We start from the raw sequence: 24,572 nt of genomic DNA on the forward strand, positions 1-24,572 counted from the left end.
GCCTGGCAGGGGCACACACCCCTCATAGCTGAGCCCCATGCCTCTTCCCCTGTACCCCTGCCACCACCTCCTCCCAGCCATTACGTTGACCAATGCTGTGTGACAGCTAGTCTTCACAAATGTGGACCCCCCAGAATCTGTTATCTTAAGCTGTCTTGGACTCTGCCCATTCTCTTGTCTGACAGGGTAAGCATTGTGTGGTGTTGTATAGCTTTCTGTAGTAGTTGCTGTACATCTCACGAGTGGGTGCTACACATTAGTAAAGGATGGAGTAAAATACCTAGAAGTGCTTTGAGACTATAAATTCAACCTGTTATCAACACGCTTAGAATGATGTCATAGACTCAGTCACAGATACACAAAAGGAAGGAGTGAGTCTACAACAGTCAAACCAAGGGCATCAATAAGGAGGAGAAAATGGCTGCTCTTGGAAGAGGGGATTTCACGTGAGAAAGTCAAGGTCCACTTAGAAAGCACTAGGCCGGGAATTGTGCTGCCTGGAGAAGACTCAGTGATGGGGAAAATCTCTCTCTGAGGTCACCTCTAGGACTGTGTCCCAAATGGCACCCTGCATAGGAATCCATGTGTATTTCTATGGTTGTAAAATGGTTGTGCAGTTCTGTCTGTCAGAAAAGCAGTGACATTTGTATGGTCGTAAAATGAAATGATTGTGATGGTGGTTGTGAAAGTAGCACTCATTCTGATTAAATTTGTTACTTCCTATGACAATGTCAAGCTCATTCACAACACAGAGCAATCTGTAAGACTGTACATGGCACAGTATTTACAAGTATAGATTTAGATGAATGTGCTAAATGCCAACGTGACATTGTAGTACAAAATATTGTATGTCAAGCTTGAAACGACTGAAAACGGAAATCTATGAATATGGATCAGATAATGATCATGGCTTACAATATGCGCCACCCAGTTCGATGAATTTTTTTAATGACATTCATATCAACACTGTTTATAAAACCTAGTGACACTGTCAGGTGATGATGCGGCCAAATAGAGCTGTCGGCAGCAATGACACAACAATGAATCTGCCTTCTTCTGCAATTTTCAACACGCTATATGGAAAGAGTGACTAGAGCCCTGTCATGTTGAGATGGGGAGAGTGAGAGAGGAGAGAAAGAAATAAATAAAAAAAGAATGAGAGTGAAAGAGAGAGAGAGCGAGAGAGAAAGTGAAAGAGAGAGAGGGAAGGAGAGAGAGAAAGAAAAAAAGGAAAAAGAATGAACATGAAAGAGAGAGAGAGAGAGAGAGAGAGAGAGAGAGAGAGAAATGTTGTACTTTTAACCATTTGTACATAGTTACAACACGATATATACATAATATGGCATTTGTAATGTCTTTATTACTTTGGAACTTCTGTGAATGTGATGTTTACTGTTCATTTGTATTGTTTATTTCACTTTTGTATATTATCTACTTCACTTGCTTTGGCAATGTTGACATATGTTTCCCATGCCAATAAAACCCCTTCAATTGAATTGAGAGAGCGGGAAGGAGAGAGCGGGAAGGAGAGAGCGGGAAGGAGAGAGAGGGAAGGAGAGAGAGAGAGAGATACTGTGGAGAGAGAGAGATACACAGTCGTGTTGTGAGAGAGAGATACTGTGGAGAGAGAGAGAGAGATATACAGTCGTGTTGTGTAATCAGCATTTTTGCCTCTATTTTTTACAGGGAGACTGACAGACACACACACATGCACATGCAAACACACACACACACACACACACACACACACACACACACACACACACACACACACACACACACACACACACACACACACACACACACACACACACACACACACACACACACACACACACTGAGATAGGGAAGTGGCAGTGAGCTGGGTTCAGAATGCTGATGCAGGGAGGAATAACGAGGTTGTAACTGTGATAGACATGCTAACCATCAAAACAATATATTTCAACAAGCCCCACCAACCATTACTGAAATGCTGACAGAGAGATACATTAGACAGATAGACAGACAGACAGACACATTGCACGAGCACAAGCAATCGAGGGAGTGTAGCTCTGTTTTTGTGCTCAAATGTTTCAATGTCAGACATGCACTCCTCTGGCCCAACCAAGAGCCCCAGAAGTCCAGAGCTTTAAAACTCCTGAGAGACCATCTCAACCCAATGACTGTGTTCTCACCCTGCCTGTGTCCTCTGTTACAACAGCAAGGACCTTTTCATGGATAGCTATTGTTTTAATTACAGTCTCTGTCCTTTTCTTCTCCCCCAAGCCAAAAGACTGCTGAACAGCTAATCAAATGGCTGCCCGGACTATTTGCATTGACCCCCTTTTTTTTTACGCTGTTGCTACTTGCTGTTTATTATCTATTATCTATGCATAGTCACTTTACCCCTACCTACATGTACATATTACCTCAATTACCTTGACTAACCTGTACCCCCGCACATTGACTCGGTACCGGTACCCAAGTATATAGCCTCGTTATTGTTATTTTATTGATGCTCTTTTAGTTTTTACTTTAGTAAATATTTTTCTTAACTTATTTTTCTTAAAATGTAATTATTGGTTAAGGGCTTGTAAGTAAGCATTTCACGATAAGGTCTACACCTGTTGTATTTGGCGCATGTGACAAATCTAATTTGATTTGATTTCTTTATTTTCATCTGTGCCTCCTTCCCTTGTTCTCTTCTTCCCTCTCTCTTTCCATCCTCTCTCTCTCTAGATCTCTCCATGGTTAAATGATAACAATCAGAAGTAAAAGTGCCTCACTCTCTCCCTCTGCTCCTTATTTTCTGGAAACATGCCCCAACTTGTGTCTCAAACCTGCTGAAATCAGTTCCAATGGCATCAATAGACCTCCCCAGCTTGTAGTCCTAAACACCGGAAATGAATTACCTCTGGTTCGTTCAGCCATTTCTATGGGGAGAATTAATGGGAAAAGAATAGGGTTTTGGGAGGAATGCCAAAAATAAAGTCAGAAGAGCCTGTTTACCACAGCCTTATTTTCGGTGTTTATCCAAAAACCCGACAAAGATTCCATTCATTTCCCCATAGGCTTTGTACAACGAACCATGGCGTAGTTACAGTGCATTCAGAAAGTATTCCGACCTCTTCCCTTTTTTCTAATTATTTTACATTACCAACTCGTTCTAAAATGGATTCAATTCAATGTTTTCCTCATCAATCTACTCACAATTCCCCATAATGACAAAGCGAAAACAGAAATACCTTATTTACATAAGTATTCAGACCCTTTGCTATGAGACTTGAAATTGAGCTCAGGTGCATCCTGTTTCCATTGATCATCCTTGAGATGTTTCTACAATTTGATTGGAGTCCACCTGTGGTAAATACAACTGATTGGACATGATTTGGAAAGGCACACACCTGTCTATATAAGGTCCCACAGTTGACAGTGCATGTCAGAGCAAAAACCAAGCCATAAGGTCGAAGGAATTGTGCGTAGAGCTCCACGACAGGATTGTGTCAAGGCACGGATCTGGAGAAGGGTACCAAAACAATGTCTGCAGCATTGAAGGTCTCCAAGAACACAGAATCCCCCATCATTCTTAAATGAAAGAAGTTTGGAACCACCAAACGGAGCAATCGGGGGAGAAGGGCCTTGGTCAGGGAGGTGACCAAGAACCCGATGGTCACTCTGACAGAGCTCCAGAATTCCTCTATGGAGATGGGAAAACCTTCCAGAAGGTCAACCATCTCTGCAGCACTCCACCAATCAGGCCTCTATGGTTGAGTGGCCGGACGGAAGCCATTCCTCAGTAAAAGGCACATGACAGCCCAATTCGAGTTTGCCAAAACGCACCTAAAGGACTCTCCAACCATGAGAAACAAGATTCTCTAGTCTGATGATACCAAGATTGAACTCTTTGGCCTGAATGCCAAGTGTCACATCTGGAGGAAACCTGGCACCATTCCTATGGTTAAGCATGGCGGTGGCAGCATCATGATGACAGGGCTGGTGCAACTGAGTCTGGTTTGTAGGCCTCCTTGCTCGCACATGCTTTTTCAGTTCTGCCCACAAATGTTCTATAGGAATGAGGTCAGGGCTTTGTCATGGCCACTCCAATACCTTGACTTTGTTGTCCTTAAAGCCATTTTGCCACGAACTTTGGAAGTATGCTTGGGGTCATTGTCCATTTGGAAGACCCATTTGCGACCAAGCTTTAACTTCCTGACTGATGTCTTGAGATGTTGCTTCAATACATCCACATAACTTTCCTCCCTCATGATGCCATCTATTTTGTGAAGTGCACCAGTTACTCCTGCAGCAAAGCACCCCCACAACATGATGCTGCCACCCCCGTGCTTCACGGTTGGGATGGTGTTCTTTGGCTTGCAACCCTCCCCCTTTTTCTTCCAAACATAACAATGGTCATTATGGCCAAACAGTTCTATTTTTGTTTCATCAGACCAGAGGACATTTCTCCTTGCTGAGCGGCCTTTCAGGTTATGTCGATATAGGACTCGTTTTACTGTGGATATAGATACTTTTGTACCGGTTTCCTCCAGCATCTTAACAGGGTTATTTGCTGTTGTTCTGGGATTGATTTGCACTTTTCACACCAAAGTACGTTCATTTCTAGGAGACAGAACGCATCTCCTTCCTGAGTGGTATGATGGCTGCGTTGTCCAATGGGGTTTATACTTGCGTACTATTGTTTGTACAGATGAATGTGGGACCTTCAGGCGTTTGGAAATTGCTCCCAAGGATAAATCAGACTTGTGAATATCTGAGGTCTTGACTGATTTATTTTGATTTTCCCATGATGTCAAGCAAAGAGGCACTGAGTTTGAAGGTAGGCCTTGAAATACATCCACAGGTGCGTCTCCAATTGACTCAAATGATGTCAATTAGCCTATCAGAAGCTTCTAAGGGCATGACATCGATTTTCTGGAATTTTCCAAGCTGTTTAAAGGCACAGTCAACTTAGTTTATGTAAACTTCTGACCCACTGGAATTGTGATACAGTGAATTATAACTGAAATAAACTGTCTGCAAACTATTTTTGAAAAAATTACTTGTGTCGTGCACAAAGTAGATGTCCTAACTGACTTGCCAAAACTATAGTTTGTTAACAAGAAGTTTGTGGAGTGGTTGAAAAACTAGTTTTAATTTCTCCAACCTAAGTGTATGTAATCTTCCGACTTCAACTGTAGCTGTGCAGCAACGCTTCCCATCCAACCTGACAGAGCTTGAGAGAATCTGCAGAGAAGAATGGGAGAAACTCCCCAAATACAGGTGTGTCAAGTGTAACCGATGTGAAATGGCTAGTTAGTTAGCGGTGGTGCGCACTAATAGCGTTTCAATTGGTGACGTCACTCGCTCTGCGACGTTAAGTAGTTGTTCCCCTTACCCTGCAAGGGCCGTGGCTTTTGTGGCGCGATGGGTAACGATGCTTCGTGGGTGTCAGTTGTTGATGTGCGCAGAGGGTCCCTGGTTCAAGCCCAGGTTGGGGCGAGGAGAGGGACGGAAGCTATACCGTTACACAAGCAGACTCAATGCTGTAATCACTGCCAAAGGTGCTTCAACGAAGTACTGAGTAAACAGTCTGAACACTCACGTAAATGTGATATTTATGTTTTTTATTTTAATAATTTTGCACAACATTTAGAAAACCTGTTTTTGCTTTGTCATTATGGGGTATTGAGTGTAGATTGATGAGGGAGGATTTAAAAAAAAAAAAAAATTTAGAATAAGGCTGTAACATAACATGTAGAAATATTCAAGGGGTCTGAACACTTCGAATGCACTGTAGTGCCTACAAAAATACACCATTACTATTGCTCTCTATAACAACATCCAACAATACCATTACAACCAACCCCAAGCCCTGGCACAAGAGAGGGTTTTAACCATCATACCGTTGTCATCCTTAATTGGGTTAATGTTATTAATTAACTTTTCTTTTTCTTTCTCAGCAGCATCTTTAAATGTCAAAGGCATATTAACATATTAAGGAGCTAGCATAGTGGGCTTCTCTGAGGGGTCATGGGTAGAGAGCTATGTATTAATTAATTGCACTGAGCCCTGCTCTGCTCTGCCATTCACATGGGAGTCGATGATGATTAGGAGAGGCCATCTTATTATATATTAGAACATTAGTCTGGGATAACCTTGTTGACTTGTAGTCTGAACTCAAAGATAAGCCTGAAACAGAAGATATTGAAATAGTAGTATTGCTTTTCTCGCACTTGCTCTCTCTCTTCAATAGGCTAGATGTGGAGGCTCATTTTACGTTACTTATTGCAGAGAAACAATGCCCTCTATTGAATCCTTTCCTCTTTATTACTGGGTGGTGTTTTCTACTGACTCAGTGGCAATATCAACACACACATGAACTCAATTTGACAACAGTGAATCATTGTCGAATCTGTAAATAATTCACGTGAAAATGAATTGTCATTAATTTATTAAAATGATTGCTCACAAATACAACGGCAAACTAAAATGAAAGTGAATGTTTTTTTATGAATGTGTTATGATACATTTTAATTAAAAATATATATTGGATTTGACCTATTCAATAGCATAATGCACAATATGAAGAGGATGAAAGAAATAGCTTTAGGCTGCATAGGCTACTGTAAAGAGAGGCGGGGATGAGGACTGGAGCATGTGGGTGTGTGTACTGAAAGAGAAAGACAGAGCGAGAGAGAGAGACTTGCAGGCGACTTGTTTGCTGAGGATATTGGATTTCTCTATTCATCGTCGTTAGTTCTTTCTCCTCTCTTCCAGCGCTCTGAGGACGTCTGATGTGCTGTCAATCCCTGTTGTAGCCTCTCACTCTCGTTTTGTCTGGCCGTGGACACCGACTGGACAGCCGTGATCTGTTCGAAACGTACATTACCACACCTTTATTGTGCGTTGAAGCCATTATCTGAATAGTGAAGGGACTACCCGCGAACCGAATAATTCCTGAATGGTTCAGTTGGACTGTTTTTTTACTAGTATTTTTGTTCGTATTTTTAGGTTCGGCATGTTGCTCCAGAATAAGTGTGTCTTAGAAGACCAAGACAAGTGAATGGCTATACCAATATCAGTGCTACTGTAAACCAAGTCATAGCCCAGAGTAGACCCTAACATCATTCGATTGTGGCTTTCTTGGACCTTACTTTTGTGAGTGGGTTGTGGGATAATATTTTTTTTTTTCTCCCACGGATCTTTGGATTAGCAGAACTGTTGAATTGATATAGGCTAATACACGTAATACCCACCAAGAAGAACGATGGGGAAGAGTGTCTAGTATTGGTAAGTGAAACGAGGTTACAACACCATAAACAGAATAATCGATTGAAATTTCACTCACGCCCACGTGCGTCTGTGCCTCATTGCGCCGCGTGCGTGTGTTTGATAATGACTTCACCTGACAAAAAATAGCTTTTGACATATTTCAATCTTTATGTTTATCCAGTCATCGAATGTGCATAAAAACTTCAACATGCTGTCAGATTGTTTTATTTTATTGACTGAAGCTTAAATCCACTTGTCGTTGTTGGTTGTAGGCTAATCTATATTGTTCATCTCTACACACAAACCTATGGTCATATAATTGTATTTGTAGTATTATGTAAAGTAGTTATTCTATAACCTACAGAACTATATTTTCTGTAGAGTGCTGTAAAAAGTTTACCAAAGGGGATATCATTCCAAACAGCATCCCATTGGAGGTGGGCGACACTGGTCACGTTGCCTCTACTACGATGTGGGCATCAAAAACCCCAGATAGCATGAGTTAGCGGTGTGTTTTAGCCAGAACCAGTAGGACTATAAGGCCAGAACACAGGAAAAACCTTGGTACAGGCTTATATGCTTACAAAACCAGCCTACTAGGGGGATTTTAGGGGCTTTATTGCGCCTAAAATTTAGTCAGCTGTCATATGCTAATCTAACCCAACGCCAACGTGCGCACCATACTAATAGAGAGAGAGAGAGAGAGAGAGAGTTCGGCAGGTGTCACAGGCATGAAAACAACCAAGATTCTGTGTCGCAGTCTGGAATACACAGCTATCCTAAATAATTTAAATTAATTTGTATTTAAATTACATGGCTTGTAGGCTAAATTTACCTTTCTTATCTAGCCTTTGTGTAATCATTAACCCACATGGGGAATGTAAACTCAGAACAGGACTATTTCTCCAAACAGGGTGCTGTTTTTCTCTCCTGTTTCACAGCCTGGATATGCACTAGTAGTAGGCTAAATGCTAAGTGCCAGTTCCTGGACTGACATGATTATTTAGTTAAAAATATAGTCTTTCAGTGTAGTGCAATGGGTTTGAGGTCTGTTCCAGTGATGTGCGGGTTGAGAGTCATGAAATACTGTGTGGATAATATGGCGGGTTGTATAAAAAGAAAACAATGCAGAAAAAATCTATAAATGTATCATTTTTGTACAATTCATATCTATAGGCTACTTTGAGGTTTTTCTTTCATTATTGGCCCCCACAATGAAAATGTGTGTGGGGGGGGCTGTGGATCGGACTCCGTCCGTCTGTTCGTCCGTCCATTAGTTCATACAGTCACGTGATATCTCAGAAAGCACTGGACGATTTTGAGGAAATTTGGGTGAATGATGCGTCTTGCCATAGAGATCCGGCATTTACAAAATTACAGTGATTGGCCCAAGGCAGGAGCTTGAGTAATTAACAAACATTTGTGAGTCACACTAGAGAGGAAAAGGCGAAGCGAGAGGGATCTTCTCCAGCAGGTGCTGTTATTTGTTGTTGTTTTATTTACTCACCAAGCGAGGAGTTTTTGTATGGAGGTCAATGAGAATGTCGAATATGGTTAACAAAAAATGTAATGGCTTATTTTCTATGTGTGGCTTATTTGTTTGAATAGAAGTTTTGTAATACTTAGGTTGTTACAAGTGTACTGATATGTAGGACATGTGACATCCCGGCAACAAAACAAAACAAAAAATGTATATCGGAGTTGGGCCTGTTGTTCACATGCGTATGGTCCCACCTAGAGCTGTTATGGTGACTGTATTACTGCCACACTGGTGGACACGAGTCATGACGGCAGTCAAATTCCACGTGACCATTTAGTCACGGTAACTAGGTTTCTCCAAGCTCTGAGGCCGCTCATGGCCATCAGTAGCCTATCAAACTTGCTAACTGCCTGGTACCCCACCCTATATTGTCCCTCTAATCAAACTGACATCAATGCAAACATAATCGAAAATCTAATCAAACACTTAATGAGAGCCGATGAGCTGATGTTGCGCAACATTTCTATAGGCAATGCAATTGCGTGAGAAAACAGAGTGATGGCTTCTATTAAAAAGAGGAGGATCCCATATAGGGTAGGCCTACTATATTTATTTCTCAACTTTCCTAATATTAAGCACATTGCTTCTCTTTAAAACAGGAGTATAGCCTACCTGGTTGCCATGAAAATGAACCACGGGAAAAGCGTCCTCCATTCGCTATTTAAGTGCAAAGATGACATGTATTTTTTTCCGCTGCCCCTGTTTCGAAACACGTGATAATGGTCCATTCTAAATCAAAACAAATTTCACACATATATTATTTAGTATATGTAAAGACAAGATTAAATTAACAATAGTGTGATAGTATTAGCCTATCATTTGTGAATTATATATTAAACCGAATGATGCACAGCTTAATGGCAAACTGCGCACACTTTTTTTCACACCTCATGTAGCCTAGCCCATAGGCCTATATGTTTTGATAAGGTTTGTAGTATCACAACTAAAGTGGACAAATAACTTCTTAAAATAAAGCACATTAATTCTCTTTACAACGGGTGTAGAGCCTAACTTGTATACAGTACATACGCAGCGCGGGATTTTCAAGTTTTGGGAAAATAATTTTTACCATAGAAACGCACCTTTATAGTAAAAGCATTACATGCATAATCACATTTGTGGTCCATTTTGTTTTGGGAATGGTGTTTTCCTGCTAATGGAACATACGTGCTTATTGCCTACTGCCTTGTGCACATTGCTGCACTTATAAGGTGAAGAAATAGCCTAATAGTTTATCAACATTTTAAGCTAAACGTTCTCATCTGTTGGGTCAGGCTCATTGCTTTAACAGGTTTTTGGTTGCTAGTGGTTATATTAATTTGGGATCTATCGTATCCCACATCTGTCTCAGAATATGTTTGGTATCTGTGCTATGGGGGATAGTAGAGTTACATAGGCTAGTGCTTTTGCTGTTCTTTAGGTCTACTCATCTTGTTGGCAAATGAAAAGTAAATGTGGACAGTTCTTCCAAGATCTTCAATATGCACCTCGGAATTGAATAAACCCTCGTGCAGTTGCGTCCCCGATGTATCGGTCTTCACTTGTAGTCTGTGAGAAAGACCGGATCACATGACTGAGAGCCACGTGCGTGAGAGGTGCTTCGACATGCAGCTTGGAGAAGGGAATTGTATTTATTATATTCAGTCCAAGGGCACAATAGCCACAAAAGTCATGGATTTTTTTAGGGGGCATTACCGCCACACAGAGAGAGACTGATGAAGTGTGTACAGCATGCGGGAAAAAAACAAAGCAGAATTCATGCCTTTCATGCAACTTTTTCATTAGATGCAAATCATCATTAGAGTCGTATCATGTAACCTTAGAATGTATTACAAATCGAAAACATAGAGCCTAACATTTGTATCACAACTAAAGTTACATAAATAGCTTAAAATTAAGCATATAGGAATACCTATTTCTTGGTTAACAGCTCAACACAGAATAGCCGCATGTGCGCACTCCCTCAAATCGTTTTGGAGAAAATATCCTTTCTGTTTTATTCAATTGTACAATTGTTCAATTGTATTCTTCATACTATAAAATAATGCCACGGCATGCTAAGCAAATCTTTTCTGCTAAATTAACTAGTGTAGCCCACAGCCATATGGCATAGCCAGATCAGGTCCTAACATAAGGACAACTCAAGAGTATGCTATTCTGTTATTCTGAGAAAAACTACATTTTCTTCATATCATGTTTCTTTAGACCTGTCTAAAATAAATAATGGGTTTATTGTTATGATGTAGGCTATATTACATGGATTTATTAGGCTTTTTCAAATATAGATGTTCCGTAGGTCTGCATCAGTGCCTTGTAGGCTATGCGTGGAAGCCAGGAGATGCTAAATGTGTTTATGTTAATTAACAGTCAGTTACCGTGAGACCGGCAGTTATTTGCTAGACAATCACCTGCTGACAAAATTTCATGACCTCCACAGCCCAAGACTCCACCTAATCTTGCCTCCCGACTTCCTTCTAGTCTGAGTACCAGTCTCTTTAGCTAACATTCCACTCCTTGCCACTCCTTGCCATTGATAAATAGCTTTGGCGCATGATATGGAGTACAGGGAGTGAATTAGCTAAAAAGACTGGTACCTAGGCTAACTGCCTTCCATTTTTATAGAAATTTATTTTCACTTCAGTATCTGGTCAATATAATGTATAATATGTGGTCACACGCAATAACTGAAATGTGGGTGGGGGGGGGGGCTGCATAATAAGTGAGGGACGACATGTTTACTGTTGCCTTGTTTTTATCTGGCATTTGTACATAAGGCTAAGCTTTAGGGCCTTACTGTACATGCGCCCAGGGCCGGATTAAGAAATCCGTTTTTTTTTTTACTCACGGTGATGGCCGTTGCGCTCGTCGTGGCAATAGCCTATATCAAGATGAGCTACTTAGAAAAACAGTGATGCTGTTAGCTACAAATTGGGAGTTGTTGAGAATTTTTTTTGTATTGGTTCTACAGACAGATTACTCTTCTCTTTTCAGTAGTTGGCATTTGCTTTCCAAACTGTACGTTTTCCCCGCAATTGTATTTTGAAATCTGCAATAAGCAGACCTACAGCTGTAACCAACCATATAAATATAATCCATAGATGGCAGTTCCCATTTAAATCAGGACTGGCATCCATTGCTAGTGTACCCATGAGTTTAACAGTCAAATTGTCAGGATAAGAGGTTACAAACCCCTTCTATGGATTATATGTCTATGGACACAATGCAACAAGCTGTAGCTTATATTTGGCATGCATGCTGCCCAAACTGCGGCCTTGTAGGCATACCAGTAACTGCCGAAATAAAGGAAACACTTGAGTAAACAAGGAATGCAAAGTATTTTTTATGGTGTGGCGTGCGTTTTCCTGGCATGGTTTGGGGAATCTATGCCAAGGTGCATTGAAGCTGTTCTGGCAGCTCGTGATGGCGCAACATCCTTTTAAGACACTTTAAGTTGGGGCGGCAGCGTAGCCTTGTGGTTAGAGCGTTGGACTAGTAACCGAAAGGTTGCAAGATCAAATCCCCGAGCTGACAAGGCACACATCTGTCATCATTGAAAATAAGAATTTGTTCTTAACTAACTAGCCTAGTAAAATGAAATAAAAAAATGTTGGTGTTTCCTTCTTTTTGGCTGATACCTGTATGTGCTTGTGATAAAAATGTAATCCACTGTTATTTTTTTATAAACTATAATCTCTATATAAACTAACCGCACAGCACATTTTCTATATTTGCGGATTAGGATCAAGTCCGGTTCTCAGATTTTCACTTTACCACATATAGTCGGACGGTTGTGGATGGGTTATTAGCAAGCGGGTGAACAAACAGCTGACCCGCGCATCAGTAGTCTGTGGATCATCATAACCTGACCGAAGATTTCATAGCGAGCTTCCTAGGGACGTGTGTATCCCAGCTAGGATATTCTATTCTCGTATCTCATTATCTTGATGTTCATAAATCAAGTTTATTTAATATTCACACAAAAACTGAGGTCGTAAAGCGAGAAACATAATGGAGGTGGTGTGGCACCATTTGCAGAGAATGTGTTCCTTAACAATTTGATTTCAGTGGGAATGCAAACAGTATCCCAACCTTTGACTCGGTAAACAAACAGTATCCCAGCACATTATCTGTCACAATCTATAAATTATGGATTCCTTGTTACAAGAGTTTGCAGTGCATGATGGTTCCCCCATGAGGTAGTCTGATGATAGTAGGCTCTTGGGAAACCTCTTAGGTGGGCAGAGACACTCAAGACATTGTGGCTGCTGCAACTTTCCCACTTTCCCCTCAGCTCCAGTCCCCTCCACCCCTCCTTACTCACTGATCCTTCGAACTCCCCATGATCTGAGGAGGGGCTCGGATTTCCCACCCCACCTACCCACTGCTCCAGCCTCAGAGATCCTTCCCAGTGGGCCTAATCCTAGCTGCTCCTTTCACAGAGATGCGGCCTTCACTAACCACCAGACACCTGCATGCAGCCCTAAGCTTTTTCTGTGCTCTCTCTCTCTATCTCTCTCTTTCTCTCTAACGACACCTTGGGAAAAGGACTGAAGCCCAGCATCTGTGGCCTCTTTCACACTGGTTCACGTTTACTGAAGAAAGTGCTGCTGTGTACCTAGAGGGGTGAAAAACAAACTTTATTCCACTTCACGGTTAAGGGTGACATCATGGGGAATGGGAAAATACTGTATGTCTTCTGAGGCTCGTCTCCTTTCATTCCCTAGAACTTGAGCTTAATTTCATTGAAATGACGTGGAAACAACATTGATTCAACCAGTGTGTGCCCAGTGGGAATGCACTTTCTGCAGATCTACTGGTGCAACTAGCCTAGTCCCCATGGGCACACTGGTGATACAGTTGTCAAGTGAAACCTGGGCCGTATCCACAAAGCGTCTCAGAGTAAGAAAATAATGAATAAGATTATATGGACAGATTCTAGATCTGCCCTCCTACTCTGAGAAGCTTTGTGGATCAGGAGGATCACTCAAGAGTGACTTTGAAATTGGACGTCTATCCATTTTGGGGTGGCAGTTAGCCTAGTGGTTAGAGCGTTGGACTAGTAACGAAAAGGTTGCGAGATTGAATCCCCGAGCTGACAAGGTAAAAATCTGCCGTTCTGCCCCTGAACAAGGCAGTTAACCCACTGTTCATAGGCCGTCAGTGAAAATAAGAATTTGTTAACTGATTTGCCTAGTTAAATAAAAATAAAAACGTCCTGAAGACATCAGGAGATGGCTTCAAAACTGGCCACTAGGAGCAACAATAAGGGTTATTACCGTCAAGTAGGCTTGGGTTTCGCTAGGGCATTGTGGATGGTGCTAATCCCATGACTCTAGATCACAAGGTTGTGTGTACGATCCCAGTGGTGGACACGAGTAAAAAAAATAATTGTTTTAACCCTATCCCAAACCTTAACCCTTAACCTTCTAAATTTGACGTTGGAGGAACTTCTACATTTTATGTTTGAAGAAAAGGAACAATACTGAGTAGGAGGAGTCAATCTAGGGTGTTAAAACACTTGACGTTTGGAACAACTTCGGAATTTGATGTTTAGAGAAACGTCTAATTCTCCAGTAAGACAGAGCCTGTAGTGTGAATAAGGGCTCAAGTTCCTCTTAGATAAGAGTTGCTGTGAGTCACCAATGCAAGGGCAGTCATTCAACCTCTCCCAGGAAGACTCCTGCACATGTGCCCCAATCCAGGCCCAGCCTAGAGAGAGAAACAGGTGTGCGTTTAACACGGGCATCATTTATGTTGACATGGAGTGAAATGGAAAGGGGCTTCTCATAGCCTAGAACATGAGGTCACGGTGGGTAGTAGTGTATACTCAGGGTCTGAGTGTGTGTCTGAGGGGGTAACACAGAGAGGGGTTGTTAGTCTGGCTGCTATGACAGGTTTAGCACCTCTGAATGTTTATGGGTCTGTGTTGCCCTGTGTTGATGTCATGGTGATTTGGATGGTTCAGCCTTCAGAGAACAAATTCTAGACAGGTTTTTATCTGACAAACATGTTTTCAGATAAACAATCGTGGATTGAAATTGAAAAAGACAATGTGATGGTGTTGAAGGTCTTCATACATGACAGATCTACCAATCCCCTCAGGGGCCCTCTTACCTCGGGGGGGCCTCGGGACAAGTCCACCAGAATCCTATACACTGATGATTGTCGTTTTGGTAGTGACCGTCCAAATATATGCCATGGGCGAATCTCAAAGGACATCCTATTCTACATTTCACCGTGCACTACATGGGGAGTATTTGAGATTTGGCGATACGGACATGGTCCTGCAGTGGAATACGCACGTAATGGCCGTGAATGTTCTGTGTCCAGAGAAAGAGTGAAGAGAGAAAAAAGAAAGAAAAGAGGGATGGAGTAATGATAGTAATGTAATGATGGAGGGAGAGTGTGTCACTGTCAGGAATGAACAGACTTCGAATTACCTCACAAGTTAGATAGGACACCATGGCAACGCTCAGCACTCCACACTCTTCAATTTAGCTCTCTCGAATTCTGCACTGCAATAGTGGTGTCATTCAAGCAGAGCTTGTCAAATGTGATAGTTGCCTGTAGGTTACATTCAATAAATACTACACAAGGCTACACCTGGTTAGATGTAGGTATTCTACATCCTACATTTCCATAAAGTTCTATGTATTGGCCCAATTCAATTCATACCTAATCACATACATACTTCCCCTATGGTTACCATAAAACAAAAAGCAAGCCTTCCGAAAAGCCATAGCTGTATGTAGAGCTGCTATCTGTCTGTCTGTCTCTCATCCTGTCACAACACATGAGGCATGATATCAGAGTAGACAGAGCCAAGGCCTAAAAAAAGTTATTATCTCACCCTTCCTTCTTCAGTAACAATGACAGATCATGTATCTGTCTCTCTGTACAGTAGGGGTAATAAGGGATTCTGTAATATATTTTCAAAATCGTAACAGCTATTATGAAATTAGTAACACAGTGATATTAGATTTGCATCGGTTACCAATCACTTGTAACTGATTGGGTTGTATGTCAATTATGTCGCATGGTCGTGCAAAATCAATGCAACGTAAAGAACATTTGACAAGCCTGTTTGAATCGCGCCTAAAGAGCTCATATTAACTAGAAAGGTAACCTATTTCCATTGGGCAGAATCTGGTTGAATCAACGTTGTTCCCATGTCATTTCAACAACAAAAATCTATGTGTAAAACTGATTAAATTTGAAAAACAAACTTCAACGTAAGGGAATTTAGTTTCTTTTTCACATAACTTTGAACCTAAATCAATGACATGGTGATTTGTTTTGTTGATTTCACGTTTAATTCACAACTCAACCAAATATAAATCAAAACTAGATGTTGAACTGACATCTGTGCCCAGTAGGTTTATTCAAATATTTTCAGTGACATTTGATTCATCCATTCTATTATCCCTTCTCTCCCTCCATTTTATAAATTTCTGAGTATTGTCTTTCAACCACCTTTTTAAAAGATGATAATTCCCCTGTAAGTGCCTCCTCAGAATGATGTCTGTTCGGAGAAAACCTCTCCCCTCCCTTCTCTTCAATGCACCATTGCATCATGTGGCCGCTATGAATCTGAATGTATGAATAATTCAATACTTTTTAAAGTAATATGACCCTTCTGAATGACAGATTGAGGGCGTGTGTAGCTCAGACATGTGCCGGTGCCGTTCATTCGGAGAGACAATTTGTATACTCCCCTCCAATTACCTCTAAGTAACACTAGAGATTACCTATTAATCTCAATGATGGATTACCAGGACGTGTACTCCAAGCATGCACTGAACTGGCAAGTGTCTTCACTGACATTTTCAACCTGTCCCTGACTGAGTCTCACTCAACACTGCCCTTTCTCACCTGGATGAAAGGAACACCTACAGTTGAAGTCAGAAGTTTACATACACTTAGGTTGGAGTCATTAAAACTCGTTTTTCAAGCACTCCACAAATTTCTTGTTAACAAACTATAGTTTTGGCAAGTCGGTTAGGACGTCTACTTTGTGCATGACACAAGTCATTTTTCCAACAATTGTTTACAGACAGATTATTTCACTTATAATTCACTGTATCCCATTTCTAGTGGGTCAGAAGTTTACATACACTAAGTTGACTGTGCCTTTAAACAGCTTGGAAAATTCCAGAAAATGATGTCATGGCTTTAGAAGTTTCTGATAGGCTAATTGATATCATTTGAGTCAATTGGAGGTGTACCTGTGGATGTATTTCAAGGCCTACCTTCAAACTCAGTTCCTCTTTGCTTGACAGCATGGGGAAATCAAAAGAACTCAGCCAAGACCTCAGAAAAAATTGAAGACCTCCACAAGTCTGGTTCATCCTTGGGAGCAGTTTCCAAATGCCTGAAGGTACCGCGTTCATCTGTACAAACAATAGTACGCAAGTATAAACACCATGGGACCATGCAGCCGTCATACCGCTCAGGAAGGAGACGCGTTCTGTCTCCTAGAGATGAACGTACTTTGGTGCGAAAAGTGCAAATCAATCCCAGAACAACAGCAAAGGACCTTGTGAAGATGCTGGAGGAAACAGGTACAAAAGTATCTATATCCACTGTAAAACGAGTCCTATATCGATAGAACCTGAAAGGCCGCTCAGCAAGGAAGAAGCCACAGCTCCAAAACTGGCATAAAAAAGCCAGACTGCGGTTTGCAACTGCCCATGGGGACAAAGATCGTATTCTTTGGAGAAATGTCCTCTGGTCTGATTAAACAAAAATAGAACTGTTGGGTCATAATGACCATCGTTATGTTTGGAGGGAAAAGGGGGATGCTTGCAAGCCGAAGAACACCATCCCAACCGTGAAACACGGGGGTGGCAGCATCATGTTGTGGGGGTGCTTTGCTGCAGGATGGACTGGTGCACTTCACAAAATAGATGGCATCATGAGAGAGGAAAATTACGTGGATATATTGAAGCAACATCTCAAGACATCAGTCAGGAAGTTAAAGGTGGTTGCAAATGGGTTTTCCAAATGGACAATGACCCCAAGCATACTTCCAAAGTTGTGGCAAAATGGCTTCAGGACAACAAAGTCAAGGTTTTGGAGTGGCCATCACAAAGCCCTGACCTCAATCCTATAGAAAATATGTGAGCAGAACTGAAAAAGCGTGCGCGAGCAAGGAGGCCTACAAACCTGACTCAGTTACACCAGCTCTGTCAGGAGGAATGGGCCAAAATTCACCCAACTTATTGTGGGAAGCTTTGTGGAAGGCTACCCAAAACGTTTGACCCAAGTTTAACAATTTAAAGGCAATGCTACCAAATACTAATTGAGTGTATGTAAACTTCTGACCCACTGGGAATGTGATGAAAGAAATAAAAGATTAAATAAATCATTCTTTCTACTATTATTCTGACATTTCACATTCTTAAAATAAAGTGGGGATCCTAACTGACCTAAGACAGGGAATTTTTACTAGGATTAAATGTCAGGAATTGTGAAAAACTGAGTTTAAATGTATTTGGCTAAGGTGTATGTAAACTTCAGACTTCAACTGTATGTGAGAATGATTTTCATTGACTACAGCTCAGCGTTCAACACCATTGTGCCCTCAAAGCTCATTACTAAGCTAAGGACCCTGGGACTAATAACCTCCCTCTGCAAATAGATCCTGGACTTCCTGATGGGCCACCCCAGGTGGTAAAGTTAGGGAACAACATATCCACCACGCTGATCCTCAACACGGGGGCACCTCAGGGGTGCGTGCTCAGTCCCCTCCTGTACTCCCTATTCACTCATGACTGCACGGCCAGGCACGGCTCCAACACCATCATCAAGTTTGCTTATGTTAGGCCTGATCACCGTCAACAATGAGACAGCCTATCGGGAGGAGGTCAGAGACCAGGTCGTGTGGTGCCAGGACAACAACCTCTCCCTCAACGTGATCAAAACAAAGGAGATGATTATGGACTACAGGAAAGGAGGACCGAGCACGCCCCCATTCTCATCGACGGGGCTGTAGTGGGACAGGTTGAGAGCTTCAAGTTCCTTGGTGTCCACATCACCAACAAACTATCATGGTCCAAACGCATTTAAGACAGTCGTGAAGAGGGTACGACAAAGCCTATTCCCCCTCAGGAGACTGATAAGATTTGGCATGGGTCCTCAGATACTCAAAAGGTTCTACAGCTGCACCATCGAGAGCATCCTGACTGGTTGCGTCACTGCCTGGTATCGCAACTGCTCGGCCTCCAACCGCAAGGCACGACAGAGGGTAGTGCGTACGACCCAGTACATCACTGGGGCCAAGCTTCCTGCCTTCCAGGACCTCTATATCAGGCGGTGTCAGAGGAAGGCCCTAAAACTTGTCAAAGAATCTAACCACCCTAGTCATAGGCTGTTCTCTCTGCTACCGCACAGCAAGTGGTACCGGAGCGCCAAGTCTAGGTCCAAAAGGCTTAACAGTTTCTACTCCCAATCCATAAGATTCTTGAACAGCTAATCAAATGGCTACCCAGACCCCTCTTTTACGCTGCTGCTACTCTCTGTTTATAATCTATGCATAGTCACTTTAACTCAACCTACATGTACATGTTAGCTCAAATACCTCGACTAACCGGTGCCCCAGCACATTGACTCTGTACCGGTATCCCCTGTATATAGCCTCGCTTGTTATTTTACTTCTGCTGTTTAATTATTTGTTACTTTTATTTTCTATATATCTATTTTTTACTTAACACTTATTATTATTTTTCTTAACTTCTTAGAGCATTGTTGGTTAAGGGCTTGTAAGTAAGCATTTCACTGTCTTCCTCCTCTTTCAACCTAGACATGTATTTTGGTATATATTTATAATGTAAACGTTGTAAGCTTTTAATAGTTGCTTAAGTAAAAAAATATGTTTTTAATGGTGAGCAAGCATTGTGCCTTTTCCTTTTCAATTATGTAAACGTTGTAGAATTGGTGTGAAATGTGGTGTGTTGCAGGAGACAATATTACCCACCCTACGATCAGAGGTGGTGTTGAGAGTATACGATTTTCAACGTAATCCTTTTTAAGATAAGACTAAAGCTATACTGACATCTGATAAGAAGCTGTAGGTGTAATGGGAGTGAACGAGAGAATAAACTGGAAAATGAATAATCTATATACTCTATACAGAGTGGGTTTGATAGACACTAAGGTTTCACTGTGTGACCTTATGCTTTGCAAGTTGATCATTTCTTGAAACATTCGTCTTGAATTAATCTAAATGTAAATTATAGTAAAGTGGTAGTGTGAGCCGTGGAGCGTTTCTTTACAGATTGAAAGTGTGCTGCTTTTGTCCTCCAAGAGCCTTTCTCTCCCTCTCATTCGTCCCTCTCCCTCCGCCTCTCTCTCCCTTGTCTCCCTCTGTCCCTTGTCCCTCTGTCTTTCTCTCTCCTTCGTCCCCCTCCCTCTCTCCGTCCCTCTCTCCTTCGTCCCTCTCTCTCTCCTTCGTCTCTCTCTCTCTCCTTCGTCTCTCTCTCTCTCCTTCATCCCTCTCTCTCTCCGTCTCTCTCTCTCCCTCTGTCCCTTTGTCCTTCTTCCCTCTCTCTCCTTCGTCCCTCTCTGTCTCTCTCGCTCTCTCTCTCCTCCGTCTCTCTCTCTCTCTGGCTGATAGACAGGGCCTATGGGAATACAACCACACCTCTTGCTGATGAGAGAAAACTATTTTGTTTTCTCCTCTCTGGGATGACTTCATTGGGCTCCGCTGTGTCGAGGCAGTCAACAGCCTCAGTCCCCTCACTCACACACACACACACACACACGTACACTCACACACACAATGTCCTAACTTGCTCAGGAATGAGGCCGGCTGGCTGCCGCTCACACACACACTCCCAGGATAGGGTGTGTTTATCGGCAGATAATTCCCAAAGAGGTTTACGTTGGGGATTGATGAAGCTGATCCGGCATGGGAACAGGTGCCGGGATATGATTCAAACCCTGTCCATATGCCATGGTGGTGGCTGTTCAACAGAGGGATTTAGGGTACATGTTCATGTTTAGCTTGAAAGTCTCTGCCTCTCCTCTCTCACTGTCATGCCATACCACAGAAAGAGGGTGGAGTATGGATGGAAAAATGGAATACCGCAATGGTAACTCGATAGTCGGTGTGTGTGTGTGTGTTTATGTGTGCGCGCGTGCATGAGCTTGTGTGTGTGTGCCTGCACGTGTGAATGTGTGTAACACAATGCACTCATTTGTTTGCAACTGAACCCCCCCCCCCCCCCACACACACACCACAAACAAAGAAAGGCGGTTTATGGTTTGTTAGAAAGCATGCTGAGACATATGCTTGCTATTTTTCACTCTCTCTGTTGGAGTTGACTCCACTCAGCTTGGCAGAAGCGACCCTAGCCTTGCTCATTTTCCTTGGGCATAGTGCTGGACGCCAATAGACTTTTGGGGTCCTGTTGTGACTGGGGAGGATGGAAAGCCAAAAGGTCTCCTATGCCAGCAGTCCCCACTGGGAGGACAGGCTGTTGCAGGGCCATCTGTATAGGCATCCTGACATAGAGGGTTGGGAAGTAGGGCGTGGGCTCGGGCTCGGGGAGAGGAACGGATGGACTAGTGGAGGGGAAAGAGGAGAGATAGTGGAGATATTTTTGTTTTATCGTGAGGATCAATAACTACTGTGCTCAGGTGACATCTGATTGCAAAGACACTTTTATCCTGGGCTGAAATTGAGATAAAGCCCACAGAATCATTACAAAGCAAACAGCTTTCAAAGTATATCTCCAGTATAGGCCAGCAGTGCTACAACTCTGTGAAGTCTCACTCTCAGTCTCATTACGCCCAAAACAGTGTCAGCACTAAAAATACATAAATGTTTTTTTAGAGCAGTTCCTAAAAATGGAAAAGGCACTAAAATAAAGAGCTTCCTAATAGAGTTCAAAAGCAGAGCTGGAGGAGAGGAGGGGAGTGGAGGAGAGAGGAGGAGTTTCTAGTTCAGTCCGAGACAGAGAAGAGTTTGTCTGCTCTCTGCCCTGGGTTGGAATATCTCCTCCTCCTCACCCTTTCTCACCCTTCCTCTCACCCGCCTCCTCACCCACCAAAGGGATGGTAAGGGTCACATTTGACTTCTCCTTGTCCTGGGAGAGTGACCCTGAATGACCTTTGAACCAGGAAATTGAAACAACAACAAAAACAAAGCCTACTGACATACCCATGAAGTATGTTTAGAAACCGGACGTTAAGTGACAGCGGGATGTTTAGTGTCACCATTGGCATCTGAGAGGAGACTCGCTTTGAATATATTGAAAGGGTTTTGTAATATCTTTCTTATTCACAACCCACTTGAATATAAGGATCTTGTCCGCCCAATTGGCTGTCAATAATACATACAGTCTCTATAACTTCCCTCAATAGAACTCGGCTGTTCTTAGGAAGCTGATATGGCAGGCTATATAATACATTCTCTGTCCCCTCCCTGGTAGATACTGTGTTCCAGTCAGAGGATAACAGCTAGGATCTCTGCCTGCTGTAGATACACAACTGGCCTTGTCCTCGTGTCACTGACTTTGGAAGTGATAAATTGACAAGGAGAACAGGCTAGTGAAATAATCACTGTAAAACAGTCCGGGTGTTTTGTACTGCCTCAGTCTGTTGTTATGTTCAGCCACTCTAGGCTTTTATAAAGCCTCCAAGGTCTCTGGATAAGACCCACTAAAAAATATCCTGGCCCAGGCTGAATAAAAGAGGTGGAAGAGGGGCTCTGATACTTGGATTGACCCTGGTGTAAACAAAGCCCTGGCTGTACTCAGGAAGCATTGGATCTAACCCCCTGAACTCTTAACCCCTGACCCCTGTGTCTGAGAGGTCAGACAGAGATTTTCTACCTCACCGATCCGTCTGACTCTCCCCCTCTCCTCTTCAGCCTCATTGTGGATCCTCAATGGCCCTGAATCCTGCCCCCTTAACCCTTTAACCCTAATAGACTCATTAATCCTGTATGTCTGGGAAGTCAGACAGAGATTTGCTACTTCACTGATTCAGCCAGCTGCTCCCACTCCTCTCCCCACTACACTACAGTCTGATTTTAGTGTTGTCTCCAATGCCCCTGACCTCTAACCCCTGTCTCCCCCAGACTAGTAGCTGTGTGTCTCGCCATCCCTTCCTTTCTGCCTCACTGACAGCCAAGCAGGTGTGAGTAATCCAGGTTTATCTCTGTGTAAACGAGACAAAGCAAGAAAGAAAGATAGAGAACAGGTGAAGGAGAGAACGAGATGGAGGTGTAGTCTGACAGCTTCTGCACCCCAGTCATGCTAACAATGCCTTTGTTTCATCGCCACGGTGACAATGCCCCCCCCCCCACACACACACACAGTCACCCTGTGTTAAATCCTGGCAGAACAAAGCAAGCAGATCCGCTTGATGGTAACGATGTCAAAGCAGCCCCACAGGAACAAAAGGCAGTGTGCACAACCAGTGTTTAATTTCAGCTGGATCCTGCCTGAACAGGATCCTGTGCCTCTCCATTTTGGACTGTTTCGTTGGAACCTATTTGGCTGGAACCGGTACCTCTCATGGCATGAAAAATCATTTTTATAATAATTAAAGCCATCAACGTTCATTCGAGTTCTCCCCCACCCCCACCCCCAAAAAAAATGAATTATGAAAAAGTAGATTTTCAGCCTAGGCCTGATATTCTAAGAGTTGATACAAGTTGGGCTGGCCCAGGCTTATGGTTTGCGCAACATTGTAACCTATGTTTGAAACCAATGCATGGCCATGGTTGTGTGAGAAGCGCATCTGTATCTTTCACAGAACTAAAATGAGATTCACTTTTTATTATCTCTCTCCCACTCTGTTCTGATAGACATGAACCTGTAACTCATCTCTCCAGCATGGCACTTCATCATTTATTTCCTTATAGAATCATAGCCGCCTTGATTTTTTTTTGGGGGGGGAATATGCTAAAATTAAAGTACTGCTTTCTTTTCATTCAGAATAGGCTACTACACCATGAGTAGGCCTATAAATTAGCCACTGAGGATCAATGACTTTAAAAAAAAAAATTGCCTAGCTGTGGATTGATTGTGTGCAGACCAATAACAAGGCATGGCCTACGGTCGGGAGCGCGTGGCAAATCTGTCAGTGAACACTATGCAGACAAATCCATTTTTTTTCTCCAACGATTGTATTTGAAGACACATGTTGGAATTAAATAGCTCCTGCTGAAAAGAGAAGCCTAATCTGTCTTCTGTAGGCTACCAAAATATTTGATCCACTTCCAAATATTGTTTTGCAAAGAATTAGCACTTTGTGATATCTGGTGATGTAAAAAAAGGCTTTTATAAATACATTTGATTGATAGGCTTTTGACACTAATGCATCGGCCATCGCCGGCGAGCGAGTCATTGGGTGAGTAAGTGAAACTGGAAAGCCTTTATAAGACTATAATTTCTTCAAATTGTAGCCTACAACACACCTAGGCCAAGGCTATTGATGGATTCAAGAAAATGTTTTTATTGACCTCAGATTGTCAGTGCCATTTCAATCATTTGTTTATTTATTTATTTTTTACCCCCTTTTATCCTATCCAATTGGTAGTTACAGTCTTGTCCCATTGCTGCAACTCCCGTACGGACTCTCGTGAGAGGCGAAGGTCGAGAGCCGTGCGTCCTCCGAAGCACAACCCCGCCAATCCGCACTGCTTCTTGACACAATGCTCGCTTAACCCAGAAGCCAGCCGCACCAACGTGTCGGAGGAAACACCGTATACCTGGCGGACCTTGTGGCCCGCCACAGGAGTCACTAGAGCGCGATGGGACAAGGACATCCCAGC

General features: G+C 42.5%; 1 protein-coding gene across 1 annotated transcript in view; it reads left to right on the top strand.

Moving 5' to 3' along the window:
- The first annotated feature begins 6,635 nt into the window (after nucleotides 1-6,635).
- The window catches only part of LOC106604912 (ras-GEF domain-containing family member 1C), a 52,971-nt gene continuing 35,034 nt past the window's right edge, over nucleotides 6,636-24,572 (top strand). The window contains exon 1 of the mRNA XM_014200037.2: nucleotides 6,636-7,266. The gene's annotated coding sequence lies outside the window, so the exon portion shown is untranslated. The remainder of the gene's footprint in view (nucleotides 7,267-24,572) is intronic.

Source organism: Salmo salar, chromosome ssa05 (genome assembly GCF_905237065.1).
Source record: "Salmo salar chromosome ssa05, Ssal_v3.1, whole genome shotgun sequence".
Lineage (NCBI taxonomy): Eukaryota > Metazoa > Chordata > Actinopteri > Salmoniformes > Salmonidae > Salmo > Salmo salar.